Consider the following 17,057-nt stretch of genomic DNA (forward strand, 5'->3'; position numbering starts at 1 on the left):
AGAGGCCTGCTGCCCGCCGCACTCGCCGCCGGGCCGGCCCGCACCCCGCCATTGAGACTGAACGGGGATTATTATTTTTTTTAACTCGGCCTCCGGGCCGGGGCGGGCTTCGCCCCCGGTACCTCCAGCCGCTTCTATTTACGCGCGCCGCGTTCCAACATATTCACCCCGGCCAAGAGGCCTATTCCCCGGCCCGCACCCCGCCATTGAGACTGCATGGGAATTATTATTTTTTTATCTCTCAACCTGTCCAAGAGGCCTGCTGCCCGCCGCAATCGCCGCCGGGCCGGCCCGCACCCTGCCATTGAGACTGAACGGGATTATTTATTTTTTTAACTTGGCCGCCGGGCCGGGGCGGGCATCGCCCCCGGTACCTCCAGCCGCTACTATTTCCGCGGGCCGTGTTCCAACACTATTCACCCCGGCCAAGAGGCCTATTCCCCGGCCCGCACCCCGCCATTGAGACTGCACGGGAATTATTATTTTTTTATCTCTCAACCTGTCCAAGAGGCCTGCTGCCCGCCGCAATCGCCGCCGGGCCGGCCCGCACCCCGCCATTGAGACTGAACGGGGATTATTATTTTTTTTAACTCGGCCTCCGGGCCGGGGCGGGCTTCGCCCCCGGTACCTCCAGCCGCTTCTATTTACGCGCGCCGCGTTCCAACATATTCACCCCGGCCAAGAGGCCTATTCCCCGGCCCGCACCCCGCCATTGAGACTGCACGGGAATTATTATTTTTTTATCTCTCAACCTGTCCAAGAGGCCTGCTGCCCGCCGCACTCGCCGCCGGGCCGGCCCGCACCCCGCCATTGAGACTGAACGGGGATTATTATTTTTTTTAACTCGGCCTCCGGGCTGGGGCGGGCTTCGCCCCCGGTACCTCCAGCCGCTTCTATTTACGCGCGCCGCGTTCCAACATATTCACCCCGGCCAAGAGGCCTATTCCCCGGCCCGCACCCCGCCATTGAGACTGCATGGGAATTATTATTTTTTTATCTCTCAACCTGTCCAAGAGGCCTGCTGCCCGCCGCAATTGCCGCCGGGCCGGCCCGCACCCTGCCATTGAGACTGAACGGGAATTATTATTTTTTTATCTCTCAACCTGTCCAAGAGGCCTGCTGCCCGCCGCAATCGCCGCCGGGCCGGCCCGCACCCTGCCATTGAGACTGAACGGGGATTATTTATTTTTTTAACTTGGCCGCCGGGCCGGGGCGGGCATCACCCCCGGTACCTCCAGCCGCTACTATTTCCGCGGGCCGTGTTCCAACACTATTCACCCCGGCCAAGAGGCCTATTCCCCGGCCCGCACCCCGCCATTGAGACTGCACGGGAATTATTATTTTTTTATCTCTCAACCTGTCCAAGAGGCCTGCTGCCCGCCGCACTCGCCGCCGGGCCGGCCCGCACCCCGCCATTGAGACTGAACGGGGATTATTATTTTTTTTAAATCGGCCTCCGGGCCGGGGCGGGCTTCGCCCCCGGTACCTCCAGCCGCTTCTATTTACGCGCGCCGCGTTCCAACATATTCACCCCGGCCAAGAGGCCTATTCCCCGGCCCGCACCCCGCCATTGAGACTGCACGGGAATTATTATTTTTTTATCTCTCAACCTGTCCAAGAGGCCAGCTGCCCGCCGCACTCGCCGCCGGGCCGGCCCGCACCCCGCCATTGAGACTGAACGGGGATTATTATTTTTTTTAACTCGGCCTCCGGGCCGGGGCGGGCTTCGCCCCCGGTACCTCCAGCCGCTTCTATTTACGCGCGCCGCGTTCCAACATATTCACCCCGGCCAAGAGGCCTATTCCCCGGCCCGCACCCCGCCATTGAGACTACATGGGAATTATTATTTTTTTATCTCTCAACCTGTCCAAGAGGCCTGCTGCCCGCCGCAATCGCCGCCGGGCCGGCCCGCACCCTGCCATTGAGACTGAACGGGATTATTTATTTTTTTAACTTGGCCGCCGGGCCGGGGCGGGCATCGCCCCCGGTACCTCCAGCCGCTACTATTTCCGCGGGCCGTGTTCCAACACTATTCACCCCGGCCAAGAGGCCTATTCCCCGACCCGCACCCCGCCATTGAGACTGCACGGGAATTATTATTTTTTTATCTCTCAACCTGTCCAAGAGGCCTGCTGCCCGCCGCACTCGCCGCCGGGCCGGCCCGCACCCCGCCATTGAGACTGAACGGGGATTATTATTTTTTTTAACTCGGCCTCCGGGCCGGGGCGGGCTTCGCCCCCGGTACCTCCAGCCGCATCTATTTACGCGCGCCGCGTTCCAACATATTCACCCCGGCCAAGAGGCCTATTCCCCGGCCCGCACCCCGCCATTGAGACTGCACGGGAATTATTATTTTTTTATCTCTCAACCTGTCCAAGAGGCCTGCTGCCCGCCGCACTCGCCGCCGGGCCGGCCCGCACCCCGCCATTGAGACTGAACGGGGATTATTATTTTTTTTAACTCGGCCTCCGGGCCGGGGCGGGCTTCGCCCCCGGTACCTCCAGCCGCTTCTATTTACGCGCGCCGCGTTCCAACATATTCACCCCGGCCAAGAGGCCTATTCCCCGGCCGCACCCCGCCATTGAGACTGCATGGGAATTATTATTTTTTTATCTCTCAACCTGTCCAAGAGGCCTGCTGCCCGCCGCAATTGCCGCCGGGCCGGCCCGCACCCTGCCATTGAGACTGAACGGAATTATTATTTTTTTATCTCTCAACCTGTCCAAGAGGCCTGCTGCCCGCCGCAATCGCCGCCGGGCCGGCCCGCACCCTGCCATTGAGACTGAACGGGGATTATTTATTTTTTTAACTTGGCCGCCGGGCCGGGGCGGGCATCGCCCCCGGTACCTCCAGCCGCTACTATTTCCGCGGGCCGTGTTCCAACACTATTCACCCCGGCCAAGAGGCCTATTCCCCGGCCCGCACCCCGCCATTGAGACTGCACGGGAATTATTATTTTTTTATCTCTCAACCTGTCCAAGAGGCCTGCTGCCCGCCGCACTCGCCGCCGGGCCGGCCCGCACCCCGCCATTGAGACTGAACGGGGATTATTATTTTTTTTAACTCGGCCTCCGGGCCGGGGCGGGCTTCGCCCCCGGTACCTCCAGCCGCTTCTATTTACGCGCGCCGCGTTCCAACATATTCACCCCGGCCAAGAGGCCTATTCCCCGGCCCGCACCCCGCCATTTAGACTGCATGGGAATTATTATTTTTTTATCTCTCAACCTGTCCAAGAGGCCTGCTGCCCGCCGCACTCGCCGCCGGGCCGGCCCGCACCCCGCCATTGAGACTGAACGGGGATTATTATTTTTTTTAACTCGGCCTCCGGGCCGGGGCGGGCTTCGCCCCCGGTACCTCCAGCCGCTTCTATTTACGCGCGCCGCGTTCCAACATATTCACCCCGGCCAAGAGGCCTATTCCCCGGCCCGCACCCCGCCATTGAGACTGCACGGGAATTATTATTTTTTTATCTCTCAACCTGTCCAAGAGGCCTGCTGCCTGCCGCACTCGCCGCCGGGCCGGCCCGCACCCCGCCATTGAGACTGAACGGGGATTATTATTTTTTTTAACTCGGCCTCCGGGCCGGGGCGGGCTTCGCCCCCGGTACCTCCAGCCGCTTCTATTTACGAGCGCCGCGTTCCAACATATTCACCCCGGCCAAGAGGCCTATTCCCCGGCCGGCACCCCGCCATTGAGACTGCATGGGAATTATTATTTTTTTATCTCTCAACCTGTCCAAGAGGCCTGCTGCCCGCCGCAATTGCCGCCGGGCCGGCCCGCACCCTGCCATTGAGACTGAACGGGAATTATTATTTTTTTATCTCTCAACCTGTCCAAGAGGCCTGCTGCCCGCCGCAATCGCCGCCGGGCCGGCCCGCACCCTGCCATTGAGGCTGAACGGGGATTATTTATTTTTTTAACTTGGCCGCCGGCCCGGGGCGGGCATCGCCCCCGGTACCTCCAGCCGCTACTATTTCCGCGGGCCGTGTTCCAACACTATTCACCCCGGCCAAGAGGCCTATTCCCCGGCCCGCACCCCGCCATTGAGACTGCATGGGAATTATTATTTTTTTTATCTCTCAACCTGTCCAAGAGGCTTGCTGCCCGCCGCAATCGCCGCCGGGCCGGCCCGCACCCCGCCATTGAGACTGAACGGGGATTATTTATTTTTTTAACTTGGCCGCCGGGCCGGGGCGGGCATCGCCCCCGGTACCTCCAGCCGCTACTATTTCCGCGGGCCGTGTTCCAACACTATTCACCCCGGCCAAGAGGCCTATTTCCCGGCCCGCACCCCGCCATTGAGACTGCACGGGAATTATTATTTTTTTATCTCTCAACCTGTCCAAGAGGCCTGCTGCCCGCCGCACTCGCCGCCGGGCCGGCCCGCACCCCGCCATTGAGACTGAACGGGAATTATTATTTTTTTATCTCTCAACCTGTCCAAGAGGCCTGCTGCCCGCCGCACTCGCCGCCGGGCCGGCCCGCACCCTGCCATTGAGACTGAACGGGGATTATTTATTTTTTTAACTTGGCCGCCGGCCCGGGGCGGGCATCGCCCCCGGTACCTCCAGCCGCTACTATTTCCGCGGGCCGTGTTCCAACACTATTCACCCCGGCCAAGAGGCCTATTCCCCGGCCCGCACCCCGCCATTGAGACTGCACGGGAATTATTATTTTTTTATCTCTCAACCTGTCCAAGAGGCCTGCTGCCCGCCGCAATCGCCGCCGGGCCGGCCCGCACCCTGCCATTGAGACTGAACGGGGATTATTTATTTTTTTAACTTGGCCGCCGGGCCGGGGCGGGCATCGCCCCCGGTACCTCCAGCCGCTACTATTTCCGCGGGCCGTGTTCCAACACTATTCACCCCGGCCAAGAGGCCTATTCCCCGGCCCGCACCCCGCCATTGAGACTGCACGGGAATTATTATTTTTTTATCTCTCAACCTGTCCAAGAGGCCTGCTGCCCGCCGCACTCGCCGCCGGGCCGGCCCGCACCCCGCCATTGAGACTGAACGGGGATTATTTTTTTTTTAACTCGGCCTCCGGGCCGGGGCGGGCTTCGCCCCCGGTACCTCCAGCCGCTTCTATTTACGCGCGCCGCGTTCCAACATATTCACCCCGGCCAAGAGGCCTATTCCCCGGCCCGCACCCCGCCATTGAGACTGCACGGGAATTATTATTTTTTTATCTCTCAACCTGTCCAAGAGGCCTGCTGCCCGCCGCACTCGCCGCCGGGCCGGCCCGCACCCCGCCATTGAGACTGAACGGGGATTATTATTTTTTTTAACTCGGCCTCCGGGCCGGGGCGGGCTTCGCCCCCGGTACCTCCAGCCGCTTCTATTTACGCGCGCCGCGTTCCAACATATTCACCCCGGCCAAGAGGCCTATTCCCCGGCCCGCACCCCGCCATTGAGACTGCATGGGAATTATTATTTTTTTATCTCTCAACCTGTCCAAGAGGCCTGCTGCCCGCCGCAATCGCCGCCGGGCCGGCCCGCACCCTGCCATTGAGACTGAACGGGATTATTTATTTTTTTAACTTGGCGCCGGGCCGGCGCGGGCATCGCCCCCGGTACCTCCAGCCGCTACTATTTCCGCGGGCCGTGTTCCAACACTATTCACCCCGGCCAAGAGGCCTATTCCCCGGCCCGCACCCCGCCATTGAGACTGCACGGGAATTATTATTTTTTTATCTCTCAACCTGTCCAAGAGGCCTGCTGCCCGCCGCAATCGCCGCCGGGCCGGCCCGCACCCCGCCATTGAGACTGAACGGGGATTATTATTTTTTTTAACTCGGCCTCCGGGCCGGGGCGGGCTTCGCCCCCGGTACCTCCAGCCGCTTCTATTTACGCGCGCCGCGTTCCAACATATTCACCCCGGCCAAGAGGCCTATTCCCCGGCCCGCACCCAGCCATTGAGACTGCACGGGAATTATTATTTTTTTATCTCTCAACCTGTCCAAGAGGCCTGCTGCCCGCCGCACTCGCCGCCGGGCCGGCCCGCACCCCGCCATTGAGACTGAACGGGGATTATTATTTTTTTTAACTCGGCCTCCGGGCCGGGGCGGGCTTCGCCCCCGGTACCTCCGGCCGCTTCTATTTACGCGCGCCGCGTTCCAACATATTCACCCCGGCCAAGAGGCCTATTCCCCGGCCCGCACCCCGCCATTGAGACTGCATGGGAATTAGTATTTTTTTATCTCTCAACCTGTCCAAGAGGCCTGCTGCCCGCCGCAATTGCCGCCGGGCCGGCCCGCACCCTGCCATTGAGACTGAACGGGAATTATTATTTTTTTATCTCTCAACCTGTCCAAGAGGCCTGCTGCCCGCCGCAATCGCCGCCGGGCCGGCCCGCACCCTGCCATTGAGACTGAACGGGGATTATTTATTTTTTTAACTTGGCCGCCGGGCCGGGGCGGGCATCGCCCCCGGTACCTCCAGCCGCTACTATTTCCGCGGGCCGTGTTCCAACACTATTCACCCCGGCCAAGAGGCCTATTCCCCGGCCCGCACCCCGCCATTGAGACTGCACGGGAATTATTATTTTTTTATCTCTCAACCTGTCCAAGAGGCCTGCTGCCCGCCGCACTCGCCGCCGGGCCGGCCCGCACCCCGCCATTGAGACTGAACGGGGATTATTATTTTTTTTAACTCGGCCTCCGGGCCGGGGCGGGCTTCGCCCCCGGTACCTCCAGCCGCTTCTATTTACGCGCGCCGCGTTCCAACATATTCACCCCGGCCAAGAGGCCTATTCCCCGGCCCGCACCCCGCCATTGAGACTGCACGGGAATTATTATTTTTTTATCTCTCAACCTGTCCAAGAGGCCTGCTGCCCGCCGCACTCGCCGCCGGGCCGGCCCGCACCCCGCCATTGAGACTGAACGGGGATTATTATTTTTTTTAACTCGGCCTCCGGGCCGGGGCGGGCTTCGCCCCCGGTACCTCCAGCCGCTTCTATTTACGCGCGCCGCGTTCCAACATATTCACCCCGGCCAAGAGGCCTATTCCCCGGCCCGCACCCCGCCATTGAGACTGCATGGGAATTATTATTTTTTTATCTCTCAACCTGTCCAAGAGGCCTGCTGCCCGCCGCAATCGCCGCCGGGCCGGCCCGCACCCTGCCATTGAGACTGAACGGGATTATTTATTTTTTTAACTTGGCCGCCGGGCCGGGGCGGGCATCGCCCCCGGTACCTCCAGCCGCTACTATTTCCGCGGGCCGTGTTCCAACACTATTCACCCCGGCCAAGAGGCCTATTCCCCGGCCCGCACCCCGCCATTGAGACTGCACGGGAATTATTATTTTTTTATCTCTCAACCTGTCCAAGAGGCCTGCTGCCCGCCGCACTCGCCGCCGGGCCGGCCCGCACCCCGCCATTGAGACTGAACGGGGATTATTATTTTTTTTAACTCGGCTTCTGGGCCGGGGCGGGCTTCGCCCCCGGTACCTCCAGCCGCTTCTATTTACGCGCGCCGCGTTCCAACATATTCACCCCGGCCAAGAGGCCTATTCCCCGGCCCGCACCCCGCCATTGAGACTGCACGGGAATTATTATTTTTTTATCTCTCAACCTGTCCAAGAGGCCTGCTGCCTGCCGCACTCGCCGCCGGGCCGGCCCGCACCCCGCCATTGAGACTGAACGGGGATTATTATTTTTTTTAACTCGGCCTCCGGGCCGGGGCGGGCTTCGCCCCCGGTACCTCCAGCCGCTTCTATTTACGCGCGCCGCGTTCCAACATATTCACCCCGGCCAAGAGGCCTATTCCCCGGCCCGCACCCCGCCATTGAGACTGCATGGGAATTATTATTTTTTTATCTCTCAACCTGCCCAAGAGGCCTGCTGCCCGCCGCAATTGCCGCCGGGCCGGCCCGCACCCTGCCATTGAGACTGAACGGGAATTATTATTTTTTTATCTCTCAACCTGTCCAAGAGGCCTGCCGCCCGCCGCAATCGCCGCCGGGCCGGCCCGCACCCTGCCATTGAGACTGAACGGGGATTATTAAATTTTTTTAACTTGGCCGCCGGCCCGGGGCGGGCATCGCCCCCGGTACCTCCAGCCGCTACTATTTCCGCGGGCCGTGTTCCAACACTATTCACCCCGGCCAAGAGGCCTATTCCCCGGCCCGCACCCCGCCATTGAGACTGCACGGGAATTATTATTTTTTTATCTCTCAACCTGTCCAAGAGGCCTGCTGCCCGCCGCACTCGCCGCCGGGCCGGCCCGCACCCCGCCATTGAGACTGAACGGGGATTATTATTTTTTTTAACTCGGCCTCCGGGCCGGGGCGGGCTTCGCCCCCGGTACCTCCAGCCGCTTCTATTTACGCGCGCCGCGTTCCAACATATTCACCCCGGCCAAGAGGCCTATTCCCCGGCCCGCACCCCGCCATTGAGACTGCATGGGAATTATTATTTTTTTTATCTCTCAACCTGTCCAAGAGGCCTGCTGCCCGCCGCAATTGCCGCCGGGCCGGCCCGCACCCTGCCATTGAGACTGAACGGGAATTATTATTTTTTTATCTCTCAACCTGTCCAAGAGGCCTGCTGCCCGCCGCAATCGCCGCCGGGCCGGCCCGCACCCTGCCATTGAGACTGAACGGGGATTATTTATTTTTTTAACTTGGCCGCCGGGCCGGGGCGGGCATCGCCCCCGGTACCTCCAGCCGCTACTATTTCCGCGGGCCGTGTTCCAACACTATTCACCCCGGCCAAGAGGCCTATTCCCCGGCCCGCACCCCGCCATTGAGACTGCACGGGAATTATTATTTTTTTATCTCTCAACCTGTCCAAGAGGCCTGCTGCCCGCCGCACTCGCCGCCGGGCCGGCCCGCACCCCGCCATTGAGACTGAACGGGGATTATTATTTTTTTTAACTCGGCCTCCGGGCCGGGGCGGGCTTCGCCCCCGGTACCTCCAGCCGCTTCTATTTACGCGCGCCGCGTTCCAACATATTCACCCCGGCCAAGAGGCCTATTCCCCGGCCCGCAACCCGCCATTGAGACTGCACGGGAATTATTATTTTTTTATCTCTCAACCTGTCCAAGAGGCCTGCTGCCTGCCGCACTCGCCGCCGGGCCGGCCCGCACCCCGCCATTGAGACTGAAACGGGGATTATTATTTTTTTTAACTCGGCCTCCGGGCCGGGGCGGGCTTCGCCCCCGGTACCTCCAGCCGCTTCTATTTACGCGCGCCGCGTTCCAACATATTCACCCCGGCCAAGAGGCCTATTCCCCGGCCCGCACCCCGCCATTGAGACTGCACGGGAATTATTATTTTTTTATCTCTCAACCTGTCCAAGAGGCCTGCTGCCCGCCGCACTCGCCGCCGGGCCGGCCCGCACCCCGCCATTGAGACTGAACGGGGATTATTATTTTTTTTAACTCGGCCTCCGGGCCGGGGCGGGCTTCGCCCCCGGTACCTCCAGCCGCTTCTATTTACGCGCGCCGCGTTCCAACATATTCACCCCGGCCAAGAGGCCTATTCCCCGGCCCGCACCCCGCCATTGAGACTGCATGGGAATTATTATTTTTTTATCTCTCAACCTGTCCAAGAGGCCTGCTGCCCGCCGCAATCGCCGCAATCGCCGCCGGGCCGGCCCGCACCCTGCCATTGAGACTGAACGGGATTATTTATTTTTTTAACTTGGCCGCCGGGCCGGGGCGGGCATCGCCCCCGGTACCTCCAGCCGCTACTATTTCCGCGGGCCGTGTTCCAACACTATTCACCCCGGCCAAGAGGCCTATTCCCCGGCCCGCACCCCGCCATTGAGACTGCACGGGAATTATTATTTTTTTATCTCTCAACCTGTCCAAGAGGCCTGCTGCCCGCCGCACTCGCCGCCGGGCCGGCCCGCACCCCGCCATTGAGACTGAACGGGGATTATTATTTTTTTTAACTCGGCCTCTGGGCCGGGGCGGGCTTCGCCCCCGGTACCTCCAGCCGCTTCTATTTACGCGCGCCGCGTTCCAACATATTCACCCCGGCCAAGAGGCCTATTCCCCGGCCCGCACCCCGCCATTGAGACTGCACGGGAATTATTATTTTTTTATCTCTCAACCTGTCCAAGAGGCCTGCTGCCTGCCGCACTCGCCGCCGGGCCGGCCCGCACCCCGCCATTGAGACTGAACGGGGATTATTATTTTTTTTAACTCGGCCTCCGGGCCGGGGCGGGCTTCGCCCCCGGTACCTCCAGCCGCTTCTATTTACGCGCGCCGCGTTCCAACATATTCACCCCGGCCAAGAGGCCTATTCCCCGGCCCGCACCCCGCCATTGAGACTGCATGGGAATTATTATTTTTTTATCTCTCAACCTGCCCAAGAGGCCTGCTGCCCGCCGCAATTGCCGCCGGGCCGGCCCGCACCCTGCCATTGAGACTGAACGGGAATTATTATTTTTTTATCTCTCAACCTGTCCAAGAGGCCTGCCGCCCGCCGCAATCGCCGCCGGGCCGGCCCGCACCCTGCCATTGAGACTGAACGGGGATTATTAAATTTTTTTAACTTGGCCGCCGGCCCGGGGCGGGCATCGCCCCCGGTACCTCCAGCCGCTACTATTTCCGCGGGCCGTGTTCCAACACTATTCACCCCGGCCAAGAGGCCTATTCCCCGGCCCGCACCCCGCCATTGAGACTGCACGGGAATTATTATTTTTTTATCTCTCAACCTGTCCAAGAGGCCTGCTGCCCGCCGCACTCGCCGCCGGGCCGGCCCGCACCCCGCCATTGAGACTGAACGGGGATTATTATTTTTTTTAACTCGGCCTCTGGGCCGGGGCGGGCTTCGCCCCCGGTACCTCCAGCCGCTTCTATTTACGCGCGCCGCGTTCCAACATATTCACCCCGGCCAAGAGGCCTATTCCCCGGCCCGCACCCCGCCATTGAGACTGCACGGGAATTATTATTTTTTTATCTCTCAACCTGTCCAAGAGGCCTGCTGCCTGCCGCACTCGCCGCCGGGCCGGCCCGCACCCCGCCATTGAGACTGAACGGGGATTATTATTTTTTTTAACTCGGCCTCCGGGCCGGGGCGGGCTTCGCCCCCGGTACCTCCAGCCGCTTCTATTTACGCGCGCCGCGTTCCAACATATTCACCCCGGCCAAGAGGCCTATTCCCCGGCCCGCACCCCGCCATTGAGACTGCATGGGAATTATTATTTTTTTATCTCTCAACCTGCCCAAGAGGCCTGCTGCCCGCCGCAATTGCCGCCGGGCCGGCCCGCACCCTGCCATTGAGACTGAACGGGAATTATTATTTTTTTATCTCTCAACCTGTCCAAGAGGCCTGCCGCCCGCCGCAATCGCCGCCGGGCCGGCCCGCACCCTGCCATTGAGACTGAACGGGGATTATTAAATTTTTTTAACTTGGCCGCCGGCCCGGGGCGGGCATCGCCCCGGGTACCTCCAGCCGCTACTATTTCCGCGGGCCGTGTTCCAACACTATTCACCCCGGCCAAGAGGCCTATTCCCCGGCCCGCACCCCGCCATTGAGACTGCACGGGAATTATTATTTTTTTATCTCTCAACCTGTCCAAGAGGCCTGCTGCCCGCCGCACTCGCCGCCGGGCCGGCCCGCACCCCGCCATTGAGACTGAACGGGGATTATTATTTTTTTTAACTCGGCCTCCGGGCCGGGGCGGGCTTCGCCCCCGGTACCTCCAGCCGCTTCTAGTTACGCGCGCCGCGTTCCAACATATTCACCCCGGCCAAGAGGCCTATTCCCCGGCCCGCACCCCGCCATTGAGACTGCACGGGAATTATTATTTTTTTATCTCTCAACCTGTCCAAGAGGCCTGCTGCCCGCCGCACTCGCCGCCGGGCCGGCCCGCACCCCGCCATTGAGACTGAACGGGAATTATTATTTTTTTATCTCTCAACCTGTCCAAGAGGCCTGCTGCCCGCCGCAATCGCCGCCGTGCCGGCCCGCACCCTGCCATTGAGGCTGAACGGGGATTATTTATTTTTTTAACTTGGCCGCCGGCCCGGGGCGGGCATCGTCCCCGGTACCTCCAGCCGCTACTATTTCCGCGGGCCGTGTTCCAACACTATTCACCCCGGCCAAGAGGCCTATTCCCCGGCCCGCACCCCGCCATTGAGACTGCATGGGAATTATTATTTTTTTATCTCTCAACCTGTCCAATGGCTTGCTGCCTGCCGCAATCGCCGCCGGGCCGGCCCGCACCCTGCCATTGAGACTGAACGGGGATTATTTATTTTTTTAACTTGGCCGCCGGGCCGGGGCGGGCATCGCCCCCGGTACCTCCAGCCGCTACTATTTCCGCGGGCCGTGTTCCAACACTATTCACCCCGGCCAAGAGGCCTATTCCCCGGCCCGCACCCCGCCATTGAGACTGCACGGGAATTATTATTTTTTTATCTCTCAACCTGTCCAAGAGGCCTGCTGCCCGCCGCACTCGCCGCCGGGCCGGCCCGCACCCCGCCATTGAGACTGTACGGGGATTATTATTTTTTTTAACTCGGCCACCGGGCCGGGGCGGGCTTCGCCCCCGGTAACTCCAGCCGCTTCTATTTACGCGCGCCGCGTTCCAACATATTCACCCCGGCCAAGAGGCCTCTTCCCCGGCCACACTCGTCCGCCGGGCCGGCCCGCACCCCGCCATTGAGACTGCACGGGAATTATTATTTTTTTATCTCTCAACCTGTCCAAGAGGCCTGCTGCCCGCCGCACTCGCCGCCGGGCCGGCCCGCACCCCGCCATTGAGACTGAACGGGGATTATTATTTTTTTTAACTCGGCCTCCGGGCCGGGGCGGGCTTCGCCCCCGGTACCTCCAGCCGCTTCTATTTACGCGCGCCGCGTTCCAACATATTCACCCCGGCCAAGAGGCCTATTCCCCGGCCCGCACCCCGCCATTGAGACTGCATGGGAATTAGTATTTTTTTATCTCTCAACCTGTCCAAGAGGCCTGCTGCCAGCCGCAATTGCCGCCGGGCCGGCCCGCACCCTGCCATTGAGACTGAACGGGAATTATTATTTTTTTATCTCTCAACCTGTCCAAGAGGCCTGCTGCCCGCCGCAATCGCCGCCGGGCCGGCCCGCACCCTGCCATTGAGACTGAACGGGGATTATTTATTTTTTTAACTTGGCCGCCGGGCCGGGGCGGGCATCGCCCCCGGTACATCCAGCCGCTACTATTTCCGCGGGCCGTGTTCCAACACTATTCACCCCGGCCAAGAGGCCTATTCCCCGGCCCGCACCCCGCCATTGAGACTGCCCGGGAATTATTATTTTTTTATCTCTCAACCTGTCCAAGAGGCCTGCTGCCCGCCGCACTCGCCGCCGGGCCGGCCCGCACCCCGCCATTGAGACTGAACGGGGATTATTATTTTTTTTAACTCGGCCTCCGGGCCGGGGCGGGCTTCGCCCCCGGTACCTCCAGCCGCTTCTATTTACGCGCGCCGCGTTCCAACATATTCACCCTGGCCAAGAGGCCTATTCCCCGGCCCGCACCCCGCCATTGAGACTGCACGGGAATTATTATTTTTTTATCTCTCAACCTGTCCAAGAGGCCTGCTGCCCGCCGCACTCGCCGCCGGGCCGGCCCGCACCCCGCCATTGAGACTGAACGGGGATTATTATTTTTTTTAACTCGGCCTCCGGGCCGGGGCGGGCTTCGCCCCCGGTACCTCCAGCCGCTTCTATTTACGCGCGCCGCGTTCCAACATATTCACCCCGGCCAAGAGGCCTATTCCCCGGCCCGCACCCCGCCATTGAGACTGCATGGGAATTATTATTTTTTTATCTCTCAACCTGTCCAAGAGGCCTGCTGCCCGCCGCAATCGCCGCCGGGCCGGCCCGCACCCTGCCATTGAGACTGAACGGGATTATTTATTTTTTTAACTTGGCGCCGGGCCGGGGCGGGCATCGCCCCCGGTACCTCCAGCCGCTACTATTTCCGCGGGCCGTGTTCCAACACTATTCACCCCGGCCAAGAGGCCTATTCCCCGGCCCGCACCCCGCCATTGAGACTGCACGGGAATTATTATTTTTTTATCTCTCAACCTGTCCAAGAGGCCTGCTGCCCGCCGCACTCGCCGCCGGGCCGGCCCGCACCCCGCCATTGAGACTGAACGGGGATTATTATTTTTTTTAACTCGGCCTCCGGGCCGGGGCGGGCTTCACCCCCGGTACCTCCAGCCGCTTCTATTTACGCGCGCCGCGTTCCAACATATTCACCCCGGCCAAGAGGCCTATTCCCCGGCCCGCACCCCGCCATTGAGACTGCACGGGAATTATTATTTTTTTATCTCTCAACCTGTCCAAGAGGCCTGCTGCCTGCCGCACTCGCCGCCGGGCCGGCCCGCACCCCGCCATTGAGACTGAACGGGGATTATTATTTTTTTTAACTCGGCCTCCGGGCCGGGGCGGGCTTCGCCCCCGGTACCTCCAGCCGCTTCTATTTACGCGCGCCGCGTTCCAACATATTCACCCCGGCCAAGAGGCCTATTCCCCGGCCCGCACCCCGCCATTGAGACTGCATGGGAATTATTATTTTTTTATCTCTCAACCTGTCCAAGAGGCCTGCTGCCCGCCGCAATTGCCGCCGGGCCGGCCCGCACCCTGCCATTGAGACTGAACGGGAATTATTATTTTTTTATCTCTCAACCTGTCCAAGAGGCCTGCTGCCCGCCGCAATCACCGCCGGGCCGGCCCGCACCCTGCCATTGAGACTGAACGGGGATTATTTATTTTTTTAACTTGGCCGCCGGGCCGGGGCGGGCATCGCCCCCGGTACCTCCAGCCGCTACTATTTCCGCGGGCCGTGTTCCAACACTATTCACCCCGGCCAAGAGGCCTATTCCCCGGCCCGCACCCCGCCATTGAGACTGCACGGGAATTATTATTTTTTTATCTCTCAACCTGTCCAAGAGGCCTGCTGCCCGCCGCACTCGCCGCCGGGCCGGCCCGCACCCCGCCATTGAGACTGAACGGGGATTATTATTTTTTTTAACTCGGCCTCCGGGCCGGGGCGGGCTTCGCCCCCCGGTACCTCCAGCCGCTTCTATTTACGCGCGCCGCGTTCCAACATATTCACCCCGGCCAAGAGGCCTATTCCCCGGCCCGCACCCCGCCATTGAGACTGCACGGGAATTATTATTTTTTTATCTCTCAACCTGTCCAAGAGGCCTGCTGCCCGCCGCACTCGCCGCCGGGCCGGCCCGCACCCCGCCATTGAGACTGAACGGGGATTATTATTTTTTTTAACTCGGCCTCCGGGCCGGGGCGGGCTTCGCCCCCGGTACCTCCAGCCGCTTCTATTTACGCGCGCCGCGTTCCAACATATTCACCCCGGCCAAGAGGCCTATTCCCCGGCCCGCACCCCGCCATTGAGACTGCATGGGAATTATTATTTTTTTATCTCTCAACCTGTCCAAGAGGCCTGCTGCCCGCCGCAATCGCCGCCGGGCCGGCCCGCACCCTGCCATTGAGACTGAACGGGATTATTTATTTTTTTAACTTGGCGCCGGGCCGGGGCGGGCATCGCCCCCGGTACCTCCAGCCGCTACTATTTCCGCGGGCCGTGTTCCAACACTATTCACCCCGGCCAAGAGGCCTATTCCCCGGCCCGCACCCCGCCATTGAGACTGCACGGGAATTATTATTTTTTTATCTCTCAACCTGTCCAAGAGGCCTGCTGCCCGCCGCACTCGCCGCCGGGCCGGCCCGCACCCCGCCATTGAGACTGAACGGGGATTATTATTTTTTTTAACTCGGCCTCCGGGCCGGGGCGGGCTTCACCCCCGGTACCTCCAGCCGCTTCTATTTACGCGCGCCGCGTTCCAACATATTCACCCCGGCCAAGAGGCCTATTCCCCGGCCCGCACCCCGCCATTGAGACTGCACGGGAATTATTATTTTTTTATCTCTCAACCTGTCCAAGAGGCCTGCTGCCTGCCGCACTCGCCGCCGGGCCGGCCCGCACCCCGCCATTGAGACTGAACGGGGATTATTATTTTTTTTAACTCGGCCTCCGGGCCGGGGCGGGCTTCGCCCCCGGTACCTCCAGCCGCTTCTATTTACGCGCGCCGCGTTCCAACATATTCACCCCGGCCAAGAGGCCTATTCCCCGGCCCGCACCCCGCCATTGAGACTGCATGGGAATTATTATTTTTTTATCTCTCAACCTGTCCAAGAGGCCTGCTGCCCGCCGCAATTGCCGCCGGGCCGGCCCGCACCCTGCCATTGAGACTGAACGGGAATTATTATTTTTTTATCTCTCAACCTGTCCAAGAGGCCTGCTGCCCGCCGCAATCACCGCCGGGCCGGCCCGCACCCTGCCATTGAGACTGAACGGGGATTATTTATTTTTTTAACTTGGCCGCCGGGCCGGGGCGGGCATCGCCCCCGGTACCTCCAGCCGCTACTATTTCCGCGGGCCGTGTTCCAACACTATTCACCCCGGCCAAGAGGCCTATTCCCCGGCCCGCACCCCGCCATTGAGACTGCACGGGAATTATTATTTTTTTATCTCTCAACCTGTCCAAGAGGCCTGCTGCCCGCCGCACTCGCCGCCGGGCCGGCCCGCACCCCGCCATTGAGACTGAACGGGGATTATTATTTTTTTTAACTCGGCCTCCGGGCCGGGGCGGGCTTCGCCCCCGGTACCTCCAGCCGCTTCTATTTACGCGCGCCGCGTTCCAACATATTCACCCCGGCCAAGAGGCCTATTCCCCGGCCCGCACCCCGCCATTGAGACTGCACGGGAATTATTATTTTTTTATCTCTCAACCTGTCCAAGAGGCCTGCTGCCCGCCGCACTCGCCGCCGGGCCGGCCCGCACCCCGCCATTGAGACTGAACGGGGATTATTATTTTTTTTAACTCGGCCTCCGGGCCGGGGCGGGCTTCGCCCCCGGTACCTCCAGCCGCTTCTATTTACGCGCGCCGCGTTCCAACATATTCACCCCGGCCAAGAGGCCTATTCCCCGGCCCGCACCCGCCATTGAGACTGCATGGGAATTATTATTTTTTTATCTCTCAACCTGTCCAAGAGGCCTGCTGCCCGCCGCAATCGCCGCCGGGCCGGCCCGCACCCTGCCA

The sequence above is a fragment of the Hippocampus zosterae genome, unplaced genomic scaffold, assembly GCF_025434085.1.
Source record: "Hippocampus zosterae strain Florida unplaced genomic scaffold, ASM2543408v3 HiC_scaffold_23, whole genome shotgun sequence".
In the NCBI taxonomy this organism is placed as follows: domain Eukaryota; kingdom Metazoa; phylum Chordata; class Actinopteri; order Syngnathiformes; family Syngnathidae; genus Hippocampus; species Hippocampus zosterae.